At 35.8% G+C, this 10,359-nt stretch overlaps 1 protein-coding gene across 1 annotated transcript in view; it reads right to left on the minus strand.

The window, feature by feature from the left end:
• The window catches only part of LOC121431611 (gelsolin-like protein 2), a 30,492-nt gene extending 21,038 nt beyond the window's left edge, over positions 1–9,454 (minus strand). The window contains exon 1 of the mRNA XM_041629178.1: positions 9,284–9,454. The gene's annotated coding sequence lies outside the window, so the exon portion shown is untranslated. The remainder of the gene's footprint in view (positions 1–9,283) is intronic.
• Between the last annotated feature and the right edge of the window lie 905 nt (positions 9,455–10,359).

The following is a 10,359-nucleotide window of genomic DNA, read 5'->3' on the forward strand; positions in this document are numbered from 1 at the left end:
AATGGTAGACGTAGCTTAAATCAAGGTTCCCCAGAGCTATCTACCCTTTGGAAAAAATTGGTTATGCCGAAAAAATGTCTCTGCCGGGAATCGAACCCGGGCCCCCAGCTTTGAACGCCGGTGCCTTAACCACTAGACCACAGAGATAGGCTATTGGGTAGGCCGACCGAGATCCGACTGACCGTCAGAAAGACAGATTTTCGACACTATACCAATTACCTTTGTCGGGTGAAGGTGGGTTTTGAACAATGACAAGCCGTCATGCCTCAGCTGGATCAAAGCTATTGCTTCGATACAGTACATGTATGTGAGAAAGTATACAAATGTGTGAAGCTATACATGTACAACAGCAAAGGGTAGATAGCTCTGGGGAACCTTGATTTAAGCTAGTCTACCATTGTTCTCTTCATCCATTTCTTTACAATATTTAAATAAAAGAGTTGCCAAAGCTGTTGTACATGTATAGCTTCACACATTTGTATACTTTCTCACATACGTGTACTGTATCGAAGCAATAGCTTTGATCCAGCTGAGGCATGACGGCTTGTCATTGTTCAAAACCCACCTTCACCCGACAAAGGTAATTGGTAGTGTCGAAAATCTGTCTTTCTGACGGTCAGTCGGATCTCGGTCGACCTACCCAATAGCCTGTCTCTGTGGTCTAGTGGTTAAGGCACCGGCGTTCAAAGCTGGGGCCCGGGTTCGATTCCCGGCAGAGACATTTTTTCGGCATAACCAATTTTTTCCAAAGGGTAGATAGCTCTGGGGAACCTTGATTTAAGCTACGTCTACCATTGTTCTCTTCATCCATTTCTTTACAATATGTATATGTATATATATGAATATGGCCTCACAGCTCGGATTTTTGCAAATTGCAAATCCACAACAAATAAATTAATCCATGCGACCAGATTTAGATGTACATTTTTAAGAGTATGATCTGGAGCCCGGTCTCTCGATCATTCAAGGATCATATAAAATTTGGTATAGTATACATGTACAGCGTGCTGCAATAATGAAGAAATTACAAGTCATTATTTTTTTCTCACGAATTGGGATTTTTCCATGACTCAATTCAGATTACTTGCAGGAGCACTTGGTTGTATGATTCACGTGTATTATTTCACTGGGCACACAACGTATTCTTCCGTGTTGCATCAACGTGTATTTGCATTTGTATTTTAGAATAACATAGCAAACATGCTTATTTAACCTTTGTAACCAAAACTTTCCGTAAGAAACATCTACGTGTACGAATGATAAATGGACCGCTAGAAACGTGCTGACGATGTCACATCCCCACTTGTTCTTTTGTATTTTATTACATGAAATTAAGTTTATTAAATTTTTTTCTACCAAGAACTGAAACAATTGGATTGACAACTGATGAAGTGCATTAGTTATTTATTGCAAAATCTTATTTCATCATAATGGAGACACTTCATTTACACATGTATGAAATAATAAAACATTTATGATTTCATGTAATAACATTAAGAAAAAGGAAAGTGGGGATGTGACATCAGCCCACCTAATGAATACTCATGACGATGTGCATATAACTGTTTTCACAAAATAATGATAAACTTAAAATTCAATAATTTTGTTATTTGTTATCTGATTTTGATGAAATTTTCAGCATTTTGCTCTATTCATTTAGATATAAATATTTTCAGCCCGGACCAGCCCTTTAATATTTGATGTGGTTTCCACTCAATGATTGATAGATTCCGGTTTGAATATGTAACTAAATACAGCTAAAATGAAACATCTGATAACTCATACCAATCTGCCTTGCAAAGAACAACAGAGCTATCCATGCCATATTTACATGAAGTATGTTTCATTGTTAAAATTGCGCCAATCAACGTCGGACTTTTCACTGGTATAGGCCCATAGGTCATTTTTGACCAACTTTTTATCTTTAACCATGGACCTATCATTGCTTTAACCAACGACGTGTCCGAAATAGGGCCTACCGTTCATTATTGTGATACGCGTGGGCCTTCATTGTCCAAGAGTCAGTTTCACATTCAAGAGTAAGAAATAAAGTACGAGCTGACAAAACGATCTATTTCAGATGGGTTACAGGGAGGGGGGGGGGGGGGGGTCATGAGATATTTGCTCCTACCACACCCCCTTATCGCTGTTTTCACAGCACAGTATCGCCGGAGTTAAAAAATCATTACTTACATAATTAAAACAGAGTTTATTGAAATTTTCAGCGTCCTGCTCCTTGGATTTCTAATTATCTAATATGAACATTTATTTTTTCCGGCTTCGATTGCCCCTTTAAGAAAATGAGAAAACCAGTAGAAACGAATCAAAGGCGCAGAATTTATGGTTCAGTCATTGTCATACTTCCACGATCACATTACTTAGGGAGAATGTTTGCAGATACGGTTCAACTGGTCGTGATAAACGGTGGTATTGAATTTATCAAAATAAAGATAACGATTTTTTTATGGCAGTCAAACCAATCTACATAGCATTATTCATTTATAGCAGTATATTTATTAATACTCGGAATCTCGTCAATATCTTCTTTACGATAAAGAGTGATGATAATGGATAACAAACAATGAACACCATAAATCAAGAGTGGTACGAATGCATAGGGCGATAAGAATGCAATATAATATCATCAATAAAGAATGAAGACAGGTCTAAAAAACCTATTCCAATAGATATTCCTCTTCCCTTTGATGTAATAAGAGCAAAGGGTCTAGCCTTAGAAGTGAAAAGGGTATATATATATATATATAGGCCAAGGACATGATAAACTGAGCGCCATTAATGAATGAACATAAACATGTAATTCCATATACATTCATAACTTGTTGCTATGTCTGGCAGGTTTACAGGAAAATCTTATTGGCACATTTTTTCGACTTATTGATAAAACTTAATGATAAAATTGAATGTGTTGATTCAAAATTTCTGTCTGTTCAAATCGCCGCGCAAGAACGAGCTTTTAGCAAAACCAATCAAATTCGATCGCTTGCATCTAGACCTACTTTAAATGGTATCTGATAAATGTTCATTACATGCATATCTATTAAAATCAGTTAAAAGAGGGCATGTATGTAATTGAATTAAAAAAAAAACACTGAAAAATCACAAATCAGGCATTGTTTGTAATATTTGTGCTTTGATCAGAAAAGCCTCCAGTTCATAAAAAGCTATTTGGAAATTGCAGGTATATAATATTGTTTATTCACTTTATGATACATGTTTTAATTGAATGGAATAGCGTAGGAGGATTGATGATTAGACCTATTTCAGGTGCTGACCGAATGCACGATTCGTCATCTGAAATACGGATGTGTACCTCGATCCACTACTAAATATCCAAATATGGACACAATTTCAGGATTATAATACATACATCGACTATTTCCTCGAGAAGGTAACAATTATTTACCGAACAAAGAATTGATTACTTATACACGTAGATTAATGCAGATAATTTTGTGCCCATGCGTTTGTGGCTTTGGAATTTCGGGCCCTGCCTACTATTGCAAGGATTCTGTAGCATTAACGAACACTCTCAAATGGATATTCTCTGAATGATTTTAGTAACGGACATAAAACTGTCCGTTATAATATCAAGGAGTTTAGCTAATATTTTGTTCATTAACAGATGTTTTAAGATAATGGTTCAAATATAGGATTCTAAAACCAAACTTTAACAAATCAAACGCAATTGATCTTCGACCATTGAGTCCAACATGCCACAAAGCTGACTGAAACGTGTGTAAAAAAAATATTGAATTGTAGTAATACACCAGATCTGTCATTTACAGTAGGCATATATGTCAAAGGACCGGTGAACAGCAAACACTAGGACCTATATAGTGCCTACATAATTATGTCCAATCATGTGACCAATCCCATCATGATTATATCATTCCTTCTTCAACTAATACATTTCAATCCGAATTCTAATTAACACTTCAGCTCTTACGACAAGGTTTCTACGCGACGTAGTAAGAACCCGCATTACGTAATACATGTGTTTATTGAGGGTCACGCAAAAAACCCTATTCACGATCTCTTTTGCTCATGATATATCCGCTGGGCTATGATTCAACCAGCGCTGATATAGAATCAACAAGGTTGTCACTCTGACAACGATACAGAAATGACATAGGCCTAACTTCACATATTAGTTTTTTTACGAATCAGAAAAAAACTATCAAGGGGGGGGGGGGGAGGAACGGCTCGGTAGCTCGAAATGATTATGATACATAACATACCCTTTTCTACAAAAGCCAAATGGTCTGATCATGGACCTGTCATGGTCTCATTAACAATTATTTAATGAAAGAAAAAAAGACAAAATGCGATCTTATCATCTTTAGATAACCGACTGTCACACAAAAACCCAGAAGTTTATCCGGTGAAATTAAAACGGATAATAAGCTTCCGATTTCTATCTCTTTTCGCCCCTCTCATCTGCTTTTAAAGGTCAAGTCTACTCCAGAAATTTTTTTTTTTTTTAAAGGATGTTTTATTATATTCTCTCAGATCAACATACATACTTTGTACAAACTATTTGAAACATAATTATAAATTATACAATAAATCCATTACAATATAATTATACAACTTATACATCAAACTTCAAAAATACTAGAAATTAATATACTAATGCGTTTCAGCAATTACAAAATGAAATATTAACAAAATATGACATGATCAGAGAGAAAAAAGGATTATGATTTTTTTTTCTTTTTTTCTCAGCCCTTGTCATTCCCCCCCCAACCCTCCCTTGAACACCCCCATCCCCTATCCGGTGGAGAACTGGCTCTGGGCTCCAGTATATGGTCTAATATAATTTAAGTTTTCCCATTTACAGAAATGGATTGTAAGAGTCCCCCTCTTTGTTGCTAATTTCTTTTCTTCTCTTAGATCCCCCCTAATACTATTTTTTATTTCAATCAATGAAGGAGGTTTTTTTAATTCTCGGTTTTTGTAAATAAGATATTTAACTAAAATCAAGACATGATTAATTAATTGATATTTACCTTTACTTTTCTCCTGCTTCCCGAAAAGAATTTCCTGCCAACTAAATTTATCTATTTCAAATTTATCTATTTCAAAATTGTTGATTTGAATAGATAGGGAAAAATCAAATTATATTTGTTATATCTGTATTTTTTTCTTCAGACTCTTGTTCTAGATGATTTGAATGTTATAATCTGTATTTCTTGTATATTTTTTTGTATTATGAATAATTATTTGACTTTGTCGACAGTGTTTTTGTTATACTATTATTTGTATGATTTTGAACTGAATGAATTGAATAAATACTATTACAAAAACAAGCATAACGCTGCAAATGTCGTCAAAATCGGATGTAAAAAAAAATTATAACATGTTAAAGTTTCGTTTATTTTTCACAAAACAGTTATATGCACAACTCAGTACTATGCAAGTGAGAGAGTCGATGATGTCCCTCACAATTTTCTTTGGTTTTTTTTGTTCGAATTATCCACTATTTCAAATTTTACAGATTTGGCAATATAGACCAACATGACTTAACCATAAACTGTTAAAATAATGGTAATTCCACATGTTCGGGGGGGGGGGGGGGGAAATTTTGTTTCATATGACAAAATTAGAAATTTTTATATTTCATATAATACAAAAGAAATGAGTGGGTGACGTCATCACTCTGCTCATTTGCATACCGAACCAGGATGTGCATATAACTGCTTTGTAAAATTAAGCGAAAGTTTAAAATGTAATAATTTTACATTCGATTTTGATGAAATTTTCAATGTAAAGCCTGCTGGATTTCTCCTTTGATTCAAATCAACCTTTTGTTGGGGGTGGACATGTCCTTTTTAACAGTGTGATCCAATATCACCCACTCACTAAAATCACCAAAGAGGAAACATGAAAGGAAAAAGAAACGAAAAGGAGAGGGAAAGAGAGAGGAAATAGTCGGAAGCATGTAGGCGGGAGCAGTTCTGATCATGCAGATATAGTGTCGAGGAAAAGACAGGAAAAAAAATACAAATAGCATTATGATTCGAACTGTCTGTTTTTGCACTTATATTGTATGCACACTCACAACCAGTGTCGTTCCTATCCACTCCACGTGCATGGCCGAACACAGAGAATTATGCTTGTCTGGAAATTGCACATCCTTTTCAAAACTTGCCATAAGTTATTTACATACGAAATGCTCTACTGACTGTAGTTTACAATACATTGTAAATAACAAAACTTTTAAACAATGTTCCCCCAAGGTAAGGTATCCTTGTGTTTTAGGCTGTGTTTCACACGTCTTGAATACACCCAGGGGGGGGGTGTTTCACAAAGATTTAAGTACGACTTAGAGTCGCACTTAAATGTCTAGTTGCGCGTAGTATAAAAGGCATGACAGCATTGGTAAGATCATGCCAAAAGGACGCGGACTACTGCGTATTGATCAATAAGATTGCGCGTTGCATATCATGTACGCGTCGACATTTAAGTGCGACCTAAGTCATACTTAAATCTTTGTGAAACATCCCCCAGATTACCGGATTATATATTCATATCAATATGTATTGTGATGAACATTAGAATAATAATAACAGTTGTGATATCTTATTAATTGAGCACATACATGTACACCGTCCAGAGGCGCTCATGGCGCTAGCCCAACAACAGTTCCTTTGGATAAAATATATATACAAACAACAAATATAAACAATTGAAAAAGAGATCTTAACAAATACAAAAAGAACATTTTTGCATCAGGGGCATCACCCGCCGGAATTCCTAGCTAGATCCGGGTGGGGGTTGGTGCCCTCCTACCTGGTGCTCCGTTCACCGACAATTTAAGGGGCAAGCCCAAACAATCAGCTCAGAACTCACGGGAGCTCTAGCATATAAGGGCACCAGCCCCCATAGGAAGCCAGTCAGACCAGTGAGTGATGACAAAACAAGATTTAGAGTGTACTTTACATGTATACAAAACTAATTTATAATAAATTTGGATTAAGTTATAAAAGGCATTAAACTTTAAAGGTTGAAGAAATAGGTCTTAAGATGCCCTTTAAAAGTGCCATGCACATTAATGAAATCTTGCAGTATTACTCAACTTTCTTTAGAATAAAACTGAATTAAAATATATAGTAAAATAAACAATCAGTACACTAATCGATGACATACGATATTTTCAAAATATTAAAATTTATATTCGATCATTCACTGACCAAGGCTGTTAATGGCAACGTTCCGTCTAAAGCACCTAGCCAATGACACAAATTAACTTAACTATGACTAGTTAAGGCCAAGATCCTAACGTTATGGAAAACGAATGGGAGTTGCAGCTGTGGTTTCCTTTTACATGAAACTTCCTTGACTACTATAGATATTGAGCCTATTTGCTTGTTGGGGTGGTGGTAACCTATTATATCATTTAAACTAATGGGTATATAGGCCGTTATATAGTCCCAACACACCTTCGGAAATATTTAAACCAACCTATCGGGTTGGTATGATCCTACCAAATATTGGTTAAATGTCAAGTCCACCCCAGAAAAATGTCGATTTGAATAGAGAAAAATCAAACTAGCATAATGCTGAAAATTTCATCAAAATCGGATCTAAAATAAGAAAGTTTATGACATTTTAAAGTTTCGCTTATTTTTCACAAAACAGTGATATGCACAACTTAGTGATATGCAAATGAGACAGTCGATGATGTGTATATCACTCACTATTTCTTTTGTTTTTTATTGTTTGAATTATACAATGTTTCATTTTTTACAGATTTGACAATAAGGACCAACTTGACTGAACCATATAGTATTAAACAATGCTAATTCCACATGTTCAGGGAGGAATTAATAGTTGATTCACTTGACAATGAGGACAAAATTAGAATATTTCATATACTAGAATACAAAAGAAATAGTGATTGGATGACGTCATCAGTCGCCTCATTTGCATACTGACCATGATGTGCATACAACTCTTTTGTGAAATTAAGCGAAACTTTAAAATGTCATAACTTTCTTATTTTACTCCCGATTTTGATGAAATTTTCAGTGTTATGCTTGGTGGATTTTTCTCTTTTTATTCAAATCAACTTTTTGTTGGACCCTTTAAGAAAAATCTCCATTCGTTTTACATGAAAAATTCTTTTGACCAACAGTTTATTCACATGTTAACCAACCTGAAATTATATATATTATATAAATAGTGTACAATCTGTTGTACAATATACTGGATTATATGTACGACAAATATATAAAATTATCCCGAGTGCAGGTTTATTTCACCGAGGCCGAAGGCCGAGGTGAAATAGGCTTGCACGAGGGATAATTTTATATTTGGAGTTCATATAGTCCAGTAATATTGTATGATAGAACGTTCACTATTTATTATAGTAAATAGATCCCTCAATCTAAGCCCCCCATAATGGATTTTGCCATCCAAAAATCGAAAGTTATATTGTACATATGTACAATATAACTTTTTGAAGGGAGGTCACGTGGTACAAATCCAGCCAATCACAGCTCGTATTTTACTACCACTATTTACTATATATATATATTTATATATATATATTTGATAGTGTGTATATAGGCAAGTATATAATACAAAAAAGGTTCAACACAATCGGAAAACTGTAGGACGGCAAAAATTGATATTTTATTTATCATTTTGCAAACAAATTTAATCTAAGCATTTTTGTAATTAGCCATTTAGAGGGTAAGAATCACCCCTACTGTATACGCACGCACATACACCCCACAAACCACACACCCACATGTACCCCACAAACCACACACCCACGACAAATCCCACGCCCCATAGGCACACCCTTGCTGCACCTCCAGAGCGAGAGAAAGGGTAACAATCTGTGGACATTGTAGACACGTTAATACCATAAACCAAAATCATAAAACGATCAAAGCTCTTTTTTTTCATCATTGACTAGCGATTCACCGCAAGCAGAGTTATAAACATATTTTCAATAGTAAACATCTCGTCAAAAAGAGAATCGTATAGCTCCCCTTGGTCTGTAAGTACATAATATAATACGATTTTGACAACTGTAAGAGTCCCTTCAACCCCTTCAACACCAAAAATGGGCGTTGGCTAACAGAACAAAAGCGATCGCTCCTAATATGGCCACAAAATGATCACCGGCGTTTAACATAAAGAAAATAAAAACAGATGATTTCACGTATCATAGATATAAAGAGATTCCATGATCAAGTATTGAAGAGTTAAACAATCAGTTTATGAGTTAAGAAATGATTTTGTTACTTACTGGCAGTAAAACAGAAACAGAGCCCGGAACAGTAGCACCACAGTCAGGAATGGGCAGGAGAGGGGATAAGTGAGAAGGAAAAAGAACGTGTGTGCGTTTATTTAGAATATGTAATGGCGAGCTGCGTGCTAACAGGTTGTTCGGAGCTTTTACACAGATTCACAAAGTCGGAATTGTTCGATGGATCTCTCGTGTGCGCTGTAAGGTTGTCAAAATGCGTACAATATCATAGTCTCATTTGAAGACCGCGTAAAGTAACTTATCCGATCAAAATACAAAAAAATACATTTACTTGATGCCAAGTCTGAAAACAAATGTTTTATTTCCCCCAATAGTCTGACAGCTGGTACTAAATTAATCCAACCATATACTTAGGCCCGTCAGTGGGAATTTGAAAGACCAAATGAGTAAAAAGGCCGTCGGCGGCATCCGCACCATTAGCCAGTGGCGTAACAGGCGGGGAGGGGGGGGGGAAGCTGCCCCCCTCTGGCGGATTTCCCGGGAAAATAAAAAAACGGGAAAAGAGAAAAGCGAGAGAGGGAAGGGGAAGGAAAAGAAAGAAAGAAAAAGAGGAAAGGGGGAAAAATGAAAAAAAAGGAAAGAAAGAACATAAATAGGGAACATGGAAGGAAAGCGGTAGAAGGAAGGAAAGAAGAACACATGATGAAGTACAAAATCAATACATGAGCATGATTAGCAAGAAAGGGATATAAAATGAAAAGATACGACTCGATGGCACGGGCAAGAATGGCGGGAATATGGGAGAAAATGTCAAACGGAAAGCTTCATTGGAAAATCAGAATATAGAGAAAAGGGACGAGAAAAAAAGAGAAGAACTTAAACACGACCGGGTCGCTTGAGGATTGAAAAAATATAAAGAACGTGAAGAAAGGAGGATGGCGTCTAATATAAACTTGCTAAATTTTAGTTAAGTTTTTGAAAAGTTATAACTTAGAAAGTATGTGGACAGGGGGACGGGGGCAGATTAAATAAACTCAGTGTACTGAACATTTTGCGTGAGTTTCAGGTCGCATGACCAATTCTGGCTCCTGCAGACTTAACAAGCCTTGCTTTTT

This window comes from Lytechinus variegatus, chromosome 18 (assembly GCF_018143015.1).
Source record: "Lytechinus variegatus isolate NC3 chromosome 18, Lvar_3.0, whole genome shotgun sequence".
In the NCBI taxonomy this organism is placed as follows: Eukaryota; Metazoa; Echinodermata; class Echinoidea; order Temnopleuroida; family Toxopneustidae; genus Lytechinus; species Lytechinus variegatus.